This window comes from Bos grunniens, chromosome 28 (assembly GCF_055505025.1).
Source record: "Bos grunniens cultivar Pamir isolate PY7600 chromosome 28, Bosgru_T2T1.0, whole genome shotgun sequence".
In the NCBI taxonomy this organism is placed as follows: domain Eukaryota; kingdom Metazoa; phylum Chordata; class Mammalia; order Artiodactyla; family Bovidae; genus Bos; species Bos grunniens.
This window is the reverse complement of record NC_141192.1, coordinates 31,492,152-31,513,070: the sequence shown is the minus strand read 5'-3', so window position 1 is coordinate 31,513,070 and position 20,919 is coordinate 31,492,152. Positions and strand designations below refer to the sequence as shown.

The following is a 20,919-nucleotide window of genomic DNA, read 5'->3' as shown; positions in this document are numbered from 1 at the left end:
GACTGATGCTGAAGCTGAAGCTCCAATACTTTGGCCATGTGATGAAAAGAGCTGACTCATTATAAAAGATCCTGATGCTTGAAAGATTGAAGGCAGGAGGAGAAGGGGATGACAGAGGACAATTCACCACCACCAAACCATCTTTACAACAAATAACTTATCTAGGAGGAAAAGAAAAGGCCACAACTAGGAACAAGAAATTACAAATGGGAAATCTCATTGGCAGTAAAAGTAGGAAATCATCCACAAATGTGATATCAAAACCAGTGAGCAAAGTACAAATTCTAGATATTGTGCATGAATTTTAAATTAAGAGACCAGATCAATTTTGTGTTTGTATGAGTGTGTGTATATACACACACACACACTGCCAAATGAAAACATATTAACTGCAACTCAAAAACCTGTAAGATATACATGCAAAAATGAAAAATGAATCCAAACACAATACTAAAGAGAGTCATAAAATCACAGGAGAAGAGAACAAAAGGAAGGGGGAAGAAAAAAGACCTATGAAAATAAATCCAAAAAATTTAACAAAATGGCAACAAGAACATACAGATCAGTAATTATCTTGAATGTAAATGGATTACATGCTCCAACCAAAAGACATACACTGGCTGAATTGACACAAAAACAAGACATATACACACTGTCTACAAGAGACCCACTTCAGAGCACACGTGTAGACTGAAAGTAAGGAGGAGGAAAAAGGTATTCCATGCAAATGCAAGTCAAAAGAAACCTGGAGTAGCAATAATCACATCACACACAATAGACTTTAAAATATTGTTATAAGAGACAAAGAAGGATACTCCATAATAACCAAGGGGTCAATCCAATAAGAAGGCATAACAATTATAAATATATATGCACCCACCACAGGAGCACCACAAATGCTGATAGCCATAAAAGGAGAACTCGACAACACAATACTAGTGGAGGACTTTAACACCCGGCTCACATCAATGGACAGATTATCCAGACAGAAAATAGACCAGATGTACTTAATATTTATAGAGCACTGCATCCAAAAGCAGAATACACATTCTTTCCAATTGCTAATGAACATTCTCAAGGATAGATCACATGCTGGACCATAAAGCAAGCCTCAGTTCAGTTCATTTCAGTCACTCAGTCATGTCCAACTCTTTGCGACCCCATGAATCACAGCACACCAGGCCTCTCTCTTCATCACCAACTCCTGGAGTTCACTCAAACTCATGTCCATTGAGTCAGTGATGCCATCCAGCCATCTCATCCTCTGTCATCCCCTTCTTCTCCTGCCCCCAATCCCTCCCAGCATCAGGGTATTTTCCAATGAGTCAACTCTTCACATGAGGTGGCCAAAGTACTGCAGTTTCAGCTTCAGCATCAGTCCTTCCAATGAATACCCAGGACTGATCTCCTTTAGGATGGACTGGTTGGATCTACTTGCAGTCCAAGGTACTCTCATGAGTCTCCTCCAACACCACGGTTCAAAAGCATCAATTCTTTGGCACTCAGCTTTCTTCACAGTCCAACTCTCACATCCATACATGACTACTGGAAAAACCATAGCCTTGACTAGATGGACCTTTGTTGGCAAAGTAATATCTCTGCTTTTCAATATGCTATCTAGGTTGGTCACAACTTTCCTTCCAAGGAGTAAGCGTCTTTTAATTTCATGAAAGTAAGCCTCAGTTAATATCAGAAAATTGAAATATTAGTAAGCATCTTTTCCAATGATCTTTTCCACATTGACATTAGAAATCAACTACAAGAAAAAAACTGCACAAAATCACAAACACATGGAAGCTAAATAATACATCACTAAACCAATGGATCACTGAAGAAGTCATTGAAGAAATAAAAAATATCTAGAGACAAATGACAATAAAAACACAATGGTCCTAAACCTATGGGATGCAGCAAAAACTGTTCTAAGAGGGAAGTTTGTAGCACTACAATCTTAACTCAGAAAACAAGAAAAATTCCAAATAAACAACCTAAAGTTACAACTAAGGCAATTAGACAAAGCACAAACAAAACTCAAAGTTAGTAGAAAGAAAGAAATAATACAGATTAGAGCCGAAATAAATGAAATAGATGCAAAGAAAAGATAAAAGAACTAAAATCTGTTTTTTGGAAAGATAAACAAAATTGATAAACTTTTAGGCAGACTTGGGTCTCCTGCACTGTAGGTGACATCTTTATCATCTGAACCACCAGGGAAGCCCCAAGGAAAAAAAGAGAGTGTTCGAATCAATAAAATTAGAAATGAAAAAGGAGAAGTTACAACATGAAAACAAAGGGTCATAAGAGACTTCTATAAGCAACTATACACCAATAAAATGGACAATCTAGATGAAACAGATATATTCTGAGAAAGGTACAATTTTCCAAGACAGACCAGGAAGAAATAGAAAATATAAACACAAGTACTGAAATTGAAACTGGGATTAAGAAACTCTCAACAAATGAAAGTCCAAAACCAGATAGCTTTACAGGAAAATTCCAGCAAACATTTAGAGAAAAGTTAACACCTATCCTTCTGAAACTCTTCCAAAAAAACTGCAGAGAAAGGAAAACTTCCAAACTTGTACGAGGCCACCATCACCTTGACACCAAACCCAAGCAAAGATACCACAAAAAAAGAAAATTACAGGCCATATCACTGATGAACACAGACCCCCAAATTCTCAACAAAATACAAGCAAATCAAATTTGATAATATATTAAAGGTTCATACAAGTGGGATTTACCCCAGGGATGGAAAGATTTTTCAACATCCACAAAGCAACCTGTGTGACACATATCATGTGCTGTCATTTATATGTGAAATCTAACAATACAAATGAACTTAATTGCAAAACAGAAACATACTTAGATAACAAACTTATAGTTACCAAAAGGGGAAGGATAAGTTAGGAGGCTTATGATGAACATATACACACTATTTATAAAATAATCAACAGCAACCTACTATATAGCACAGGGAATTCTACTCAATACTCAGTAATAGCCTCTATGAGAAAAGAATCTGAAAAAGGATAGATATTTATATACACATACCTAAATCACTTTGCTGTACATCTGAAACTAACCAACATTGTAGTCAACTATACTCCAATATAAAATAAAAATTTTAAAAGGGAACAAATAATTATTCTACCATGATAAAATAAATGGCAAACTTGTTGAATTCTTATAATTTCTCTAATAAGAAATACTCATTGGGAATATAAGATTTTTCAGAATTTTCAAGTTCTCTGTCCATGAAAAATATAATGACAACAGAAGACCAGAATCTGGTTTCTACCTCTAGAAGGCCTTAAATCAGCATTACAAGTCAGACTGTTAAGTCTAGATAATGTGCAAATATCTACAATTAAGGAACTAATCTGTGTGGGGACCACTTCTACTTACTTGGTAAAGACAAACATCATCAATATTATTTATCTATAATTTACATTCATTAAAACTCACCTATTTTTGAGGTATATACAGTTCTATGAGTTTTAACACTGGAGTGAGTAGCCACTCCCTTCTCCAGGGTATCTTCCTGATCCAGGGATTGAACCTGTGTCTCCTGCATTGCAGGAAGATTCTTTACCATCTGACCCATCAGGGAAGCCCTTTAACACATGCCTTGACCCTATAACAATGTTCACAATACGAACAGACAGTTTGATTGTTCTCCAAATTCCCTTGTGCTGCCTCTGATAATCATACCTTTCCCTGACCTTGTATCCCCAGCAGTCATTGATTTGTTTTTTTGTCACAAAGCTTTGCCTTTGCCAGAACATCATAAAAAGCAACCATGCAGTATGTAATTTTTTGAGGTCAGATTTGTTCACCTAGCATAATCCATGTGAAGTTTATCCATGTTGTTACATATGTCAATTGTTTGCTTCTGCTTAATGCTGACTAATATTCCATTGTATTAGTTGAAATACTTTGATTAGACACCTACCTACTGAAGAAAGTGTGGGTTGTTTCTAGGTTGGGATGATCATAAATAGTGCTGCCTAAATATTTTTATACAAGTTTTTATGAATGTAAGAATTCATTTCTCTATGGTAAATACCCATGAGTGAGATTGCTGGGTAATATGGTAAGGGTACATTTAAATTCACAAAAAAAATACTAAACTATTTTATAGAAGGGCAGTGCCACAAGCAGTTGTATGAGTGTCCCCACAGCTACACATTCTTTACCAGAATTTGAGAGTGCCAAGATTAGGGTATGTTATTATTTTCTTTAAAACTTAAAAAATTCTATCCTAGAGGTATACAGTATGGATAGTAAATAAGCACACAAAGAGACACTGAACATTGTAATCATTAAGAAAATGTAAATCATGATCTTTTAATCATGATCTTTAATACCTTGAAAAGGGTATTCAGTTTCACACTAAAAAGACAAAAAATATTTCTCTCCAAGAGGTAAGTTCAGTTCAGTCGCTCAGTCCAACTCTTTGCGACCCCATGGACTGCAGCACGCCAGGCCTCCCTGTCCATCACCAACTCCCAGAGCCTACTCAAACTCATGTCCATTGAGTTGGTGATGCCATCCAACCATCTTACCCTCTGTCATCCCCTTCTCCTCCCACCTTCAATCTTTCCCAGCATCAGGGTCCTTTCAAACAAGTCAGCTCTTCATATCAGGTGGTCAAAGTATTGGAGTTTCAGCTTCAACATCAGTCCTTCCAAAGAACATTCAGGACTGATTTCCTTTAGGATGGACTGGTTGGATCTCTTGGCTATCCAAGGGACTCTCAAGAGTCTTCTCCAACACCACAGTTTAAAAGCATCAATCCTTCAGCACTCAGCTTTCTTTATAGTCCAACTCTCACATCTATACATGACTACTGGAAAAACTATAGCCTTGACTAGATGGACCTTTGTTGACAAAGTAATGTCTTTGCTTTTAAACATGTCTAGGTTGGTCATAACTGTTCTTCCAAGGAGCAAGCATCTTTCAATTTAACGGCTGCAGTCACCATCTGCAGTGATTTTGGAGCCCCAAAAAATAAAGTCTGTCACTGTTTCCATTGTTTCCCCATCTATCTGCCATGAAGTGATGGGACCAGATGCCATGATCTTCGTTTTCTGAATGTTGAGCTTTAAGCCAACTTTTTCACTCTCCTCTTTCACTTTCATCAAGAGGCTCTTTAGTTCTTCACTTTCTGCCATAAGGGTGGTGTCATCTGCATATCTGAGGTTATTGATATTTCTCCCAAAAATTTTGATTCCAGCTTGTGCTTCATCCAGCCCAGCGTTTCTCATGATGTATTCTGCATATAAGTTAAATAAGCAGGGTGACCAGTGCATTCTCTTGGCAGAACTCTATTAGCCTTTGCCCTGCTTCATTCTGTACTCAAAGGCCAAATTTGTCTGTTACTCCAGGGATCTCTTGACTTCCTATTTTTGCATTCCAGTCCTCTATAATGAAAAGGACATCTTTTTTGGGTCTTAGTTCTAGAGGGTCTTGTAGGTCTTCATAGAACCGTTCAACTTCAGCTTCTTCAGCATTACTGGTTGGGGCACAGACTTGGATTACTGTGATATTGAATGGTTTGCCTTGGAAACGAACAGAGATTATTCTGTTGTTTTTGAGATTGCATCCAAGTACTTCATTTCAGACACTTCTGTTGACTATGATAGCTATTCCATTTCTTCTAAGGGATTCTTGCCCACAGTAATAGATATGATGGTCATCTGAGTTAAACTCACTCATTCCAGTCCGTTTTAGTTCGCTGATTGCTAAAATGTTAATGTTCACTCTTACCATCTCCTGTTTGACCACTTCCAATTTGCCTTGATTCATGGACCTAACATTCCAGGTGCCTATGCAATATTGCTCTTTATAGCATCAGACTTTACTTCCACCATCAGTCACATCCACAACTGTGTGCTGTTTTTGCTTTGGCTCCGTCTCTTCATTCTTTCTGGAGTTATTTCTCCACTGATCTCCAGTAGCATATTGGGCACCTACTGATCTGGGGAATTCATCTTTCAGTTCAGTGTTGGCAGTGTGACTCTCAGCTAGATGGTTTTGGATGGGAGAAAAAAAAAAGGGATATTCAATAAAGATTCTGGAAGAATGCCCAAAATAAGAAAACACACTCCACAGTGTCTTGAAAGTCACTCGCCAGGTATCCCTAATCTGTTGTTGGAAATTGGGTATAGAATTGATTTTCCAATAATGGATTTTTGACAGTTGTTAAAAAAAAAAAAAGGTATTACATTTGCAGTTGAAAAGTGTGATTTTTCTGTGCTGTCTGAAAATCCAATGGTGCCTTCACTACAGGAAACAATGTATTACATACAGATAAATAGAGGGAAACTGAATTATTGGACATCAGTCCCACCAAAGGGTTCCATAAAATTGAGAAAGACTTTTCATGGTTTGTATAAATGCCAGAAACTTGAAGTCAATTTACAGCCATAGACTTAAAATCCTGCCAGGAGACCTTGCCTCCTATCAGTTATCCTCCCTGCCCCAACAAGTACTAAGAGCCTCTGTTCTCTTGGCCTTCTCTAGTTTCCCCCTCAGTGCTTTGGAATTGTGAACGTCTCTCCCTACTTGCTTCTGCCTGAGAATGGATGCAATCCCAAGTCCAGGCCTCCTGATCTCTGGTCTTGTTTTGTATCTCATCCTGGCTCCAACTCTCCCCAAACCGCAGCCTCAGGCTTCAAGCCAGGGACACTTCCACTCTCTCAGCCAGACAGGCTTCCCAAGGGAAGGGAATACTTTTCTTTGTTGCCTCTGAAGGCCCCCACAGAGCTCTTCTAATTTTGCCTCCCTCCACTGTTGATTTCATCTCAATTTGTTGTCAGCACCAAGGACACGTTTCTCTGCTTTGAGCTTTGGCAGCACTGTTAGCTAAACTCCACAAGCCACATTCGGGTCTCACTTGAGTCACTTTTCTTTTCCTTCAGATTGTAGTAAGTTTTCAGTTAGTTTCTTCCTAACTTATTTCACATCTTTCTCAGCTTTCTTTGACCACTTCTGTGCCAATATACACTGTGGATTATTTACTGAAAGTTACTTAAGTCCAATCCTAAATTGAGGGCCCTACTGTTGAGTGAATGATTAGTACAGTAAGAAAGCTTCTGTTTTCCATTTGCTTCATTATAGGGTCATTTCTCTGGTTCACTGCATCAGGAAGGTACTTTGGAGTCAATTATTTTGATCTATTCATTCTGGAAATAAGAGATAATATTCTTTAAAAGGAAGGATGGCCTGAGAGAATTTATGACAAAAGCTTGGTACTTTAAGCACAGATAGGTTCTAATTCTGTTGCTGACTCACGACAGGACTTCAAAAATACCGTTCAGAGGTATGCTGCCTATTAAGTAAGGATGAAATGCCTCTCAGGTTTCAGCTGAGGAATAAATCGCTAAATCACTTTTCTAACATATTGTGTTTTGCAGCTCATCCACTGTCAGGAACCTGAGCTAAAGAGCAGAGAAATGGCTCTCTGGACATCATCACACATCACTCATAGGTGAGTCAACTCTTCTAGGCAACAGAACTCACTCATGGAACCTAGAAAAAAAAGTTTTTAACTAAAACATAAATGAGTCAATTCTACCAATGGAATTTGCACATAGAAACTAAAAAAAAAAAGTTTATCTAAAATGTGTTAGCTAAACTTTAGTTTAGCATAATTTATGATGTTGCAAAGCTGGGTTACTTTAGCCTGGAATCCACAGGTCAAAAGAACTTAAGGACGTTTCTCCTTGTATCACTGAGTGACATTCTAACTAATGAAATGATTTAATACCTATCTTCCTAGTATCTTGTAAGTTCCATCAGAGTAGAGTCAGTATCCTGTTGTGTTCCATCCACATGTTAAATAACTAAGAAGTAAAAAAAAAGATTTTTAATTAAACAGCCAAAATATTATTTAAAAGTGAACCTGATATCAGGATTTTGTTTTGTCAGGGATTCCAAAATACTCAGGAGTTGAACATTAAATCCCACTTGTCACACGTTACTGGCACAGTTCACAATTACCATTTGGTGTGTGCTAGCAGGCAGAATTTTTAGAGGTTGATCTAATTTTTAGCGATATGGAAGGTTTCTAGGTTTCTTTGTTGAGGGTATTTTTTTTTTTTTTTTTTTTTGGTGTTAAGTGTTCTAAGTGGAATTTATTTAGCCTACAAATGTTGAACCCGAGGCATAAAAACAAATAAAAGACTATTTACATAGGCTAATTAGATTGGAGGTCTAAATTGGGTTAGCATCACAGAATTGAGTCATCAATACAAATATACTTATCCCATCAATTTGGCCTCTAATCAGTCCTCATTTTTTTCAATGTGTACTTAAGTACATGCGCACGTGTGCTTAGTCACTTGGTTGTCTCCAACTCTTTGTGACCCTATGGACTACAGCCCACCAGGCTCCTCTGTCCATGGGAATCTCTAGGCAAGAATACTGGAGTGGGTGGCCATTCCCTTCTCCAAGGAATCTTCTCAACCCACGGATCCATGTCTCCTGCCTTGCAGGTGGATTCTTTACCAGCTGAGCAGCCAGGGAAGCCTGATATACTCAAGTATATCCAGTGACAATAGTTTCTGTCTACCTTCAGAGTTTTGTTGTTCTGTGCCAGTCGAACTAAACAGGAATTGAACTGAAGCTACTAAGAGCTCTCTCTGGACATAGCTGAGGCTGTGTCGAAGGTGGGTCAATTAAGCTCAAAGGTCAAAGCTAGACTTTATGTCATTGCTGGAATAGTCACTGCTTTGCTGGCTCAGAAATAACTTCTGTGGTAACCTGCAATGGCAATCCTACATCAAGGCCGAATCTTCACTTTTCTATGAACTAATCTCCAAGACATTCTCTCACCTTCCTCAAATGCCTTTGAGGCAGGTGGCTCAGATTTTCCCTCTGCCACCATCATCCCATTCATCTTCATAATAAAATTTGATAACTCTTCCAACTCTCTCGTCTAAACCATCTAAATTGTAATCCCCAATTTAGAGATCAAAACCACTTAAAACTGTTTCAGATCCTGAACCTCAAACTCAAGCATGTGAAATGAAGAGGTGTCATTCATATTGAGATGCAAAGAATGAGTAAAATCAGAGGCAAATGGAAGAACAATTGAGGGAAAGGAATCTGCATCTCCAAAGGATCAACTATAAATGAGATAGCCTTGCTTTTTTAAGGAGCAGAAAGACACTCAACACAGCTGAGGTAAAAGCTGAGGGAGTATAATCAAGAGTTTAAGAGGAAGACAGTGCAGGGGTCCTGGGAGCCTTGGGAGTCACACTCACAAGTTTGAACTTCATTTTAAAGCTACTGAAGGATTTCCAGCAGGGCTGTAACAAGATAAAATTTATAATTTTGGAAAGATTAGTCTGGCTAATATACAGTGTAGGGATTTGAGAGGGGTTAAGATATATGGTCCAGAGATCACTAAGGGGATGTTGTAGAAATCTAGAAAAGACATGTTTGCCTGAACTTGGGCAGTAGGACTGGAGAGAAATTGATGAATCAAGGATGATTTCAGGAGGGAGAAATGGCAAGCTTTGGCGATAAACAGAATCAAAGGGTAAGGGAGAGGGACTTGCTAAGACTGACTCTCAGATATGTAAGTTTAGGCAACTGGATGGTGGAGGAAGTTGGCTAATTTGACTTCACAGAAGTCTGAAGTACCTGTCAGAAACCGATGCATAAATACTCATAAGACGTTTAAGCAGTTTCATCTGGCTATTTAAAAATAGAGGGATTTGAGTTAAAGATGCAGATTGAGAATGTCTTGTACATAGATGGTAACTGAAACCAGAGTGGATGAGGTTGAGAGATGAGGTTAATAAGTGAGGCTGAGAAACAGATGGGCAAGGAGGAGAATATTTATGTCTTAGCCTCAGTTCTCCAGAAAGAACAACTCAAGCAGAAGCTTCTAAAAAGCTACTACATTTTTAGAGTGTACGATTCAATGAAAGCGAGACTTGAAAAAAGGGAAAGGAGTTAAGTAAGAAAGAAGGACTCAGAGGAGTTTGCTTTAACCAGCTAGTTGTTGCACAATATCAAACACCAAAATCAAGGGGATGGGCAGAGGAAAATAAGCAGTAAAGGATATTAAAAAGGCTGACAGTCTTTTAGAAAGGTGGGAGTAAGGGAGAGCTTACTAGTGGGCAGTACCAAGCAAACAAGTATGTTATATTTAAGCAAAATGAGTAATTCCACAAGTTTCCCGCCTTCTGCACTATTGCTAATGATGTTTCTGCTTCTTAAAAGTATCTTCTCCCTCAACTTCACTGCTAATCTTGTAATTTTACCTACCCTACTGGCAGGTAATGAATTATTTCTGCATGGATAGTCTCTTTTATTATCCCTCTCCACCCAAACCAAAGGTCATTTCCCCTCTTCAGTTCACGTATGACACTTAAAACACCTTTCCCTTCGGGCTACTGCTACCTATGTATATCTTGTAAACTCCTGGGTATCTTCTCCAAGGCTCAGTTAGTCCTAGGGAACCTAGAGATGCTCTAGGATTTGAAGCATAAATCAAATCCATCAAATCCTGGATTCTAGGATTTAAAGAATGAAATTACCATTGAAAAGCTGCAGTCAGAGGTTCTCTGGCTAATATATCAAAGGACTGAATTCTATGATGACAATTCCCTGAAGCTCAGACTCTGAGTGAACAGTTTGAGTTAGGAAGTTCGAATGATCTGGGCCTTACTCCGTCTTCCTGCCTCCCTTTCTCTCTCTCTTCTTTTGCTAGCTTCTTTTGTCTACTCTTTCACCACATACATACTCCCCATTATCTTTTTCCTTCTTCAGGGCTATCTCTCGTTCTCTCTTCACTTCATTTTCAGTCCATTTGTCCCTTCTCCTCCCCCTTGGCCCTTCCCATCTTTAAAGTCTTATTAAACACCTATTATATATAAAGCACTCAAAAGAAATCAAATTATAGAGCTCAAGGAAAAGAAAATCTAACTAAACAAATGGGACACCAACATGTTAATATAACCCTTCGGTAAGTGTCTGGAATATGTCTCCAACTATTTCTGCTACCCGTTCTTCCGGGCCTTGCCACCTTTATTGGTCTCCATTCCTAGCAACAGCAGCTCATTTTCAACTGGCCATTAAAAGGTACCTCAGCTTTGGGTTTGTGACCTTGGGATCCAACCACAAGCAGGGCCAGCTCTGCTAGTTGCCTGCAGAGCAACCCTGGGCCAATTAAGCCTCAGCTTTCTCATGGAAAAGCTGAAATTATAATAGTGTTTCGTTCTTAGGACTATTAGATTTAGAGATAATGTATAATACACAAAGCATGTAACAGAGTACCTCACATAGGAGTGCTGCTCAATTAACACAACTATGCTAATGATAATCATAATATATAGTACATTATTGAGTCATATTTTACATTTTATGTTTGAAAATCATATTTGAAATTAATGCTATATAGCCGTTAAAGGTAATACACAACTAAATGAAGCTGCTTATATACCACATGGTTTTTGATAGTGGTTGGGATGGGTAGGGGAGTTATCCTATTTCATGGGAACTGGCATAGGAGAATTTTGCCTGAATATGGATGGCTGTGTGCCAAGATCCCATCCTTTATCCCCTTAACCTCCCACTCTTTGCCTTCCAAAGACTAGGGAAAGTATGCCTTCTCAAATAAAAAGGCTCAAGAGTCTGTTTTCTTTATATTTTAGTTCCAAGCTATAAATTTCTGACTTTACCCTGGGATGCGGGCTGCTTTCTGTTAAGAAAATCCCATGAAAGGGTCAGGCTAGTGTTTTCTCCAGAACTGTGCTTTTTGTATGCTATTGGCACTAACAGTTCCTATGGTTACACACTCTGTTAGCCAGAGCACTTTCTGTGAGCAGGCAGAGAAGTAGAAATCAGAGAGGAGGTTGTGGGCAAATGCCCAGCAAGTAGTCTTGTCAAGGAAAAGTAATGGGGTAGGAATGATGGATGAAAGAATGGCTTCTGAAATAGAGACAAGCAAAGGCAGGAGGAATAATAACCAGGCTTAAAAAGGACTCTGAAAATAAAGGGGAAAAGAAAGAATTTACCATAAAAGAACACAGGGATCAAAAAATACAATCATTATTAATACAAAGATAGATCACAATGAACTTTAAGTTCCTAAATTATTATGTGGAGAAGAAAGATTATACATTTTGTGAACTTGAGGCATTTGGAGTTATTTTATAGCTACACACATTTTTTGCATTAAAATTTGGAATTCACATCTGATGATATAGATTCTCCTATACTTCCAACTCCAGAGAAATGGTTCTTCAGCTTTTTGTAGCCATGAGATGCTTTTAAGAATCTGATGAGAGTTGTGGACCCTCCTATTTAGGAAAAAACCCACACTTATAAACATTACACATAAAACTTTATTCATTTATGGATATGAACATGATAAATCTTATTCATGGGCTCCAATATTCTCGAATAAAGAAACTGTAAGAAAATCTTTTACCTTCATTATACTGATGTTTTAGATAAAAGAAATCATTATTTTCAGAAATGAATCATGATATTCTCAAATGGTAAATACTGGGAAAAACAGTTATCACTGAGTCCTAAATTCTAAGAAAGTATTAAACCTTCACTCTGTTTATATGATAATAAATTAAATACAACATCAATAAGACTGTCAGCTTGATTTGACAGCCTCTGCTTGTGTGTTTTCTATAAGGGTCTGAATTGTGTCAAGAAAAGTGAAAACTGTACATTTTAGCTGATCTACTTTATATACATTGCTCGCCTGATCAGAGGCATGGGGTCTTTGTACATAAGAGGAAGGACAGAGAGAAAGGGGGACAGAAAGGGACTGTGAATTGGTGAGGGATTTACAAACCTCTGATTATGGTGGATAAATGATAAACACAAGAAATTCAGAGAAATAAAATCAGGAAATCTCCAAACATATAATTGACCTGATATAAGGGCTCTGCAGAATATAAATATTAAGACTCAAAAGTGAAATCTGAAGAACCACAAATTGCTAAATGAAGTAAGTGGAAGATTCCAGGTTGAATCATAGAACAAAAATAGTTCGTCTATGAAAAACCTAGGAAAATCTTAATAAAGTCTGTGGTTCAGTACTGTACCAAGTTTAATTTACTAATTTTCATAAATATCATTGTAAACAAGATGTTGAGACTGGGGGAAACTGAGAACTGTTTCTGCAACACTTTAAAGTTAAAAATTTTTTTTAAGAATCCTAAATGGAGGAACTAAGATAGATCTTGAAAAAGTTATCAAATCGTCAAATGTGATTTCAGAAAACTAGGAGCTAATCTATCACACTTTGAAAGAAAGTGTGGTTCCTCAGTAAATCTCTCTCTTTTCATTTCCCATATTATCACAGTCCTACTTTATATTTACCTTGGACCCTATGACCCGGCTTCTTTTCATTCATGATGAAAGCAAAATGCTTGGATGACCATAATTCAGCCTTTTATATTTTTGAGTTAGCGTTTCTATTTCCTGAAGCAAAAAGATTCCTCTCAAACCCTTAGCAAAAACTAAAGTAATCCAGCAATTAAGCATTTCCATGCTGTTCAAACTTGCTTCAGAATTACAGTTTGTCCTGAGATCCTGTCTATACACACTCAGTTTAATTAGATGGGAAAATATCTAATACATGTTATTAAATGGATGCCTTGGTGTGTGAGCAGTAGGGGAAGAAAATACTGCTTTTCCAATGTTTAAGCAATTATATTGTCTGGCTTACTAAAAACAGATTCCACTGAATATATCTATGCAATCCAATCCAACAAATGTTTATTGAGAGCCTTGTATGAGCCATGTGCTGAGCTGAATGATGGGAAAACAAGGCTGACTAAAATGAAATATCTGACTTCAAGGAGATTCCATTTGGGAGAGAACACAGACAAGAAAAGAGTTAATTTTGATGGCTAAGTGCTATCAGAGAAGTACACATAGGGTCTCTCGGAATGGAATTGTATGAAAAAAAGTGTCAGGACTAAGGCCATATGCCTGCTCAATCATTCTTCTGCCCAGTTGAACACCTGTAAAACAGACTAAAATGGTGTTTCCCCCATGGCTTTTTAAAAAAGATGCTTTTTCCCTACACACAAGGATCTTTAAATAATTGTTCTACACTAGACACAATGCACCTATGACATGCAATTTTCTGTGAAACACATTGTTACATTTTTTGTCTAACATGTTATTTTCCCAATGACTATTTATCATCTGCTCTGTGTTTGTCTAATGAACAAAAGTGTGAGGCAATGAAATAAACCTCAGTGAAACAATGAAAAGGCAACCATGCATCATCGATTTAGCAGGGGAACAAAAATAACAAATAAAAAAAACACAGACATTCAGTTGCCTCTGAACACCAGGAAAAGGCAACTGTATCTCTCAACTAGTTAATAACATCAACTCTGCCAAGTAGTTGGAACCACAGAGGGAAAAAAAAAAAGTCAGCCATAATTTAATACAAAATAAAAAAATTATTCAGCTGTTTTCAGGGGTTCCAACAGTATGCAGTCAATCAAGAAGCCATCAAAGGAGCTGTAATAAGATTTCACATGTGTCTACACACAGTAATTTCTCCCTCCACTAATTCAACCAAGGAAAAGATATTACTATTTTAATATAATGAATAAAAATCTCAGACTACTATTCTGTATCTATAGAATTTTGTTATGGCCACTCTGGCTGCCACAACAAACTACCACAGACTACACAGAAATTTATTTCCCACAGTTCTGGAGGCTGAGAAATCCAGGATCAAGGTAGGAAAAAAAGGTTCATTTTAAGGCCTCTTCTCTTGGTTTATAACTAACCATCATCTCACTATGAGTTCAAACTGCCTCTTCTTTGTGACTGGGGTAGGGGGCTAGCTCTCTGATATCTCTTCTCATAAGGACACTAATACTATCAGATCTGGGCCCTCCCCATATAACTTCATATAACCTTAATTAAATTACTGAGCTAATTAAATTACTGAGCTTCCTTAAAGGCTAATCTCCAAATATAGCCACAATGGAAGCTTTCAACATATGAATCTGAGGGGGACAGACATATTCAGTTCTTAATATCTCACAAAAGAACAGGGAGTTGGTGGAGGTGCTGAAGAATGCACAACATTAGTTGAAAATAATATAAAACTATAGGTTAAAAAGTTAGTTCTTGGACACACATCTTCTAAAAGCAGTGTCAACTACAGCAACATTTTTAGAGATGTCAGTGCCTTAGGCATACATTCCTGATTGTCAGAACGAATAGTATGTCCTTGGAAACTCACATATCACACATGATAGGAAGTAATGTAGGTCTACAAAAAAAAAAAAAAAAATGCAGTGGATTGAATCAGGGCTAGAAAAAACCTAGTGGATGCAAAGAAGGTGCTAGGAGAAGAATAATATTCTTCAAGAGAACATTTAAAAATCTGAGAAATTATAACTTTCTAAATTTATATTTGAATTAAAGTAGCATGTTGATGAATTTCTGAAAGTAGGTTTGGAAGCACATTTAAAGGCACCTTAAGAGGAGCTATGGGAGAAGGCAATGGCACCCCATTCCAGTACTCTTGCCTGGCAACTCCCATGGATGGGGGAGCCTGGTAGGCTGCAGTCCATGGGGTCGCTAGAAGTCGGACACGACTGAGCGACTTCATTTTCACTTTTCACTTTCATGCATTGGAGAAGGAAATGGCAACCCATTCCTGTGTTATTGCCTGGAGAATCCTAGGGACGGGGGAGCCTGGTGGGCTGCCGTCTATGGGGTCGCACAGAGTCAGACATGACTGAAGTGATTTAGCAGTAGCAGTAAAAAGAGCTATGGGCTTCTTCCCAGGTGGCTCGGTGGTAAAGAACCCACCTGCAATGCAGGAAACCCAGGCTTAACCCCTGGGTTGGGAAGATCCCCTGGAGGAGGGAATGGCTGCTCACGCCAGTGTTCTTGCCTGGAGAATCCCAGACAGTGGAGCCTGGCAGGTGACAGTCCACAGGGTTGCAAGATACTCTTAGGTCCACATAAATACCATTTTCAAATGGAAAATGAAAAAATTATTCTTCAGAAAAACATATTATGTATTTCATGACCATTTACTGAATATTTACCATATGCCAGGACTGGGCTTTGAGTTTAGGTTAATCATATCAGAGTCAGCATAAGATACTTCTCTACAAAGCAACTATGAATCCAAAGACATTTTTGCAAAGCTGAAGTTTCTACCAGTTAATAATATTTGTACTCATTTACCCAACTTATTAATTTTTCAGTCTTTCTAATTTCTATCCCTTCCATATGTTAGGAGGTAAAAGATGCCTTGACACTGGAGTTTACTTACAGGTATGCACTGATTTAAAGATGTGGTAAAAGGTAAATATAAACAAGGAAGGATTTATGGATTTATTTTCTGTGTGCAGCTTCTTGGCTCATATACATGGTAACTGACTGCTCTGTGCTATTAGGCTAATGTACAGTGATGGATGGTAAAGATTAAGTCTTGGTTGTGGTGGCAGCTATCAAATGATGGTAGGCAATTGCTCTGATGAAATACAGCAATTTCACAAATAAGAATAATTCACTACAGGAGATTCCATAACATAGTACTATCTTAATGTGATTGAAAGATCACACAGTCTTCGCATGTTAGACCACTTGGAGGTGAACATGCTGTGTACTAGTATAATGGCTGTATAGTGTTTCTGCTGTTAGAGCTATCTGTAGCAGGAAAAAAGTTTAGAAAGGCAGTTCATAAATGATATTTTTCTTTATTATTAGAAAATATAGGGACTTTGAGAAAACATAAAGCTTAGTAATTAAGAGCACTGACGGGGGAGGCACGATGATATCTGAAATTATGTGATCAAAATAGAGTTGGATTTGGAAGTAAAGGACTGAATTCTAGACTTAAATTTAACAAGCTGAGAATACTGAAAGCTCTCTGAACCTAGACCAGGGTGTGGCATATGGTTGATAGCAAGGGATGGCCCAGATTCAACATAGGGCTCACCAATGAGGCTATGTAATTGGGAACTTTCATATATCCTCAATTAATCACATGTTAAAATTTATTGAGGAAGGTCACATTCTGTTCAAATATCTCCACATATCAAATCCACACTTTCTAGCTGGGTTTATTTCCAAGTCTTTCAGACAAGACAATTACATTCTTTGCAACCCCATGGACTGTAGCCTGCCAGGATCCACTGTCCATGGAATTCTCCAGGCAAGTTTACTGGACTGGGTAGCCAATCGAAACCAGGTCTCCCACATTGCAGGCAGATTCTTTACAGTCTCAGCCAGTAGGAAAGTTCAAGAATATTGGAATGGGTAGCCATTCCCTTCCCCTGAAGCTCTTCTTGACCCAAGGATCAAACTGGGGTCTCCCATACTGCAGATGGATTCTTTACCATCTGAGCTACCAGGGAATCCCTTACATTCTTACTTATGTTACTTTTGCAACTGAAGTCAGAGGAATGGCTCCATGGGAGTCTTGGGGTCAGTGAATATTGCTAAATATATATTTCTGGCCCAAAGAACCCTTAACATTAAGAAGAATTACTTGGTTTTTATATACAAAAAGCAAACAAACACACACATTTTACATTTCTGAAACACAGTTGAGAGAAATTTATATCAAATAATTCTTACACATGAGAGAAAATGTATGAAAAGCACCTTCATTAAAAATTAGGAGTTTTCAACTAACATATACATACTAATATATGTAAAATAGATAATCAACAAGGAAGTACTTGTTGAGTAGCACAGGAATGCTACTCAGTATTCTATAATAGCCTACATGGGAAAAGAATCTGAAAAAGAGTAGATATATGAACATATATGTAACTAAATCACTTTGTTGTACACCCAAAACTAGCATAACATTGTAAATCAACTATACTATAAAATAAAAATTAAATTAAAGGCCAGGATATTCTTGGATTGGAAGAATCAGTATTGTGAAAATGACTATACTACCCAAGCAATCTACAAATTCAATGCATGCATACATGGTCAGTCTCTCAGTTGTGTACAACTATTTGTGACCCCATGGACTGCAGCCCCATAGACTGTAGGCTCCTCTGTCTGTGGTATTTTCCAAGTAAGAATACTGGAGTGTATTGCTATTTCCTTATTTGGTGGTAGTCGCTCAGTTGTGTCTGACTCTTTGCGACTCTATGAACTGTAGCCCTCCAGGCTCCTCTGTCCATGGGATTTCCCAGGCAAGAACACTGGAGTGGCTTGTCATTTTCTTTTTCAGGGGGTCTACCAGACCCAGGGATCAAACCTGGATCTCCTGCATTGCAGACAGATTCTTTACCATCTGAGCCACCAGGGAAGATTCTCCTTATCCAGGGGATCTTCCTAACCCATGCATCTCCTGCACTGGCAGACGAATTCTTTACCACTGCATCACCTGGGAAGCCCCACAGATTCAATGCAATCCCTATCAAATTACCATTTTGGGGGCACTTTTCACAGAATTAGAGAAAACTGTACAATTTGCATGTAAATACAAAAGATGCTGAGTAGCCAAAGCAATCCCAAGAAAGAAAAACAGAGCTGGAGGAATCAGGCTCCCTGACGTCAGACAAAGCTACCATTACTACATGGTACTGGTACAAAAACAGAAATATAGATCAATGGAACAGAATAGAAATTTTAAAGATAAACCCATGCACCTATGGCCACCTAATCTATGACAAAGGAGGTAAGAATATACAATGGGGAAAAGACAGTTTCTTCAATGTGCAATGCTGGGGAACCTGGACAGCTACATATAAGAGTAAAATTAGAACACTCCCTAACACCATACACAAAAATAAACTCAAAATGGGTTAAAGATAGACATGTAATGCCAGACACTATAAAATTCTTAGAGGAAACAGGCAGAACATTTTTTGACATAAATGGCAGTAATATCTTTTTGGATCCACCTAAAAATGAAAATAAAAACCAAAACAAACAAATCAGACCTCTGAAACTTAGAAGCTTTTGCACTGCAAAGGAACTATTAACAAAATGAAAAGACAACCCTCATAAAGGGAGAAAACATTTGCAAATGAAGCAACAAAGGGATTAATCTACAAAATACAGGAACAGTTCATGCAGCTCATTACCAAAAAAACAAACCACCCAATCAAAAAATGAGCAGGAAAATGATAAAGACATTTCTCCAAAGACGACATGAGAGAGAAAGTGAAAGTGAAGTCACTCAGTTGTGTCTGACTCTCTGCGACCCCAAAGACTGTAGCCTACCATAGACTCTAGCCTACAGGCTTCTCCATCCATGGGATTCTCCAGGCAAGAGTACCGGAGTGGGTTGCCATTTCCTTCTCCAGGGGATCTTCCCAACCCAGGGATCGAACCAGGGTCTCCCGCATTGCAGGCGGATGCTTTACCCCCTGAGCCCTAGCCAAAAAAGCACATGAAAAGATGCTCAAAATCACTAATTGCTAAAGAAATGCAAACCCAAACTAGACTGTGTGCTTAGTCATTCAGTTATGTCTGACTCTTTGTGACCCCAAGGACTGCACCCTCCCAGGCTCCTCTGTCCGTGGGATTCTGCAGGACAGAAACTACAATGAGGTATCACCTTCCCAGAGTCAGAATGGCCATTATCAAAAAATCCACAAACAACGCTGGAGAGGGTGGGGAGAAAAGGGCACCTTCCTACACTGTTCATGGGAATGTAAACTGGTACAGACATTATGGAAAAACAGTAATGGAGACTCCTGAAAAAATGAAAAGTAGAGCTACCATATGACGTTGCGACCCCACTCCTAGGCATATCTCTGGAGAAAACCACAATTCAAAAAGATACACGTACCACAATATTCATTGCAGCACTATTTACGATAGCCAGGACGTGAAAGCAACCCAAATGTCCATCAAAAGAAGGAGAATGGATAAAGATGTGGTATATGTATACAATGGAATAATACAAATTGATGCCATCTGCAGCAACATTAATGGACCTAGAGATTGTCGTACTGAGTGAGGTCAGTCAGATACAGAAGGACAAATATGATATTGCTTATTTGTGGAATCTAAAAAAAGGGTATAAATGAACTAATTTCCAAAACAGAAGTACAGTCACAGATGCAGAAAACAAACTTATGGTTACCAGGGGATAATTTTGAGTAGGAATAAACTGGGAGATTGGGATTGACATATATACACATTCAGTTCAGTTCAGTTTAGTCCCTTAGTCATGTCCAACTCCTTGCGACCCCATGGACTGTAGCATACCAGGCCTCCCTGTCCATCAGCAACTCCCAGAGTTTACTCAAACTCACATCTATTGAGTCAGTGATGCATCCAACCATCTCACCCTCCATCGTCCCCTTCTCCTCTCACTTTCAATCTTTTCCAACAACAGGGTCTTTTCAAATGAATCAGCTCTTCACATGAGGTGGCCAGAGTATTGGAGTTTCAGCTTCAACATAAGTCCTTCCAATGAACATTCAGGACTGATTTCCTTTAGGATGAACTGGTTGGATCTCCTTGCAGTCCAGGGGACTCTCAAGAGTCTTCTCCAATCACACAGTTCAAAAGCATCAATTCTTTGGCACTCAGCTTTTTTCACAGTCCAAATCTCACATCCATACATGACCACAGGAAAAAACCATAGCCTTGACTAGATGGACCTTTCTTGGCAAAGTAATGTCTCTGCTTTTGAATTTGCTGTCTAGGTTGGTCATAACTTTCCTTCCAAGGAGTAAGCATCTTTTAATTTCATGGCTGCAATCACCATCTGCAGTGATTTGGGAGCCCCCAAAAATAAAGTCTGACACTGTTTCCACTGTTTCCCCATCTATTTCCCATGAAGTGATGGGACCAGATGCCATGATCTTCGTTTTCTGAATGTTGAGCTTTAAGCCAACTTTTTCACACTCTACTTTCACTTTCATCAAGAGGCTCTTTAGTTCCTCCTCACTTTCTGTCATAAGG

General features: G+C 38.4%; 1 protein-coding gene across 39 annotated transcripts in view; it reads right to left on the bottom strand.

Annotated features, from left to right (window-relative positions):
* The window catches only part of LOC147343090 (uncharacterized), a 466,920-nt gene that overhangs the window by 381,619 nt on the left and 64,382 nt on the right, over nucleotides 1-20,919 (bottom strand). The gene's annotated exons all lie outside the window — the stretch shown is intronic.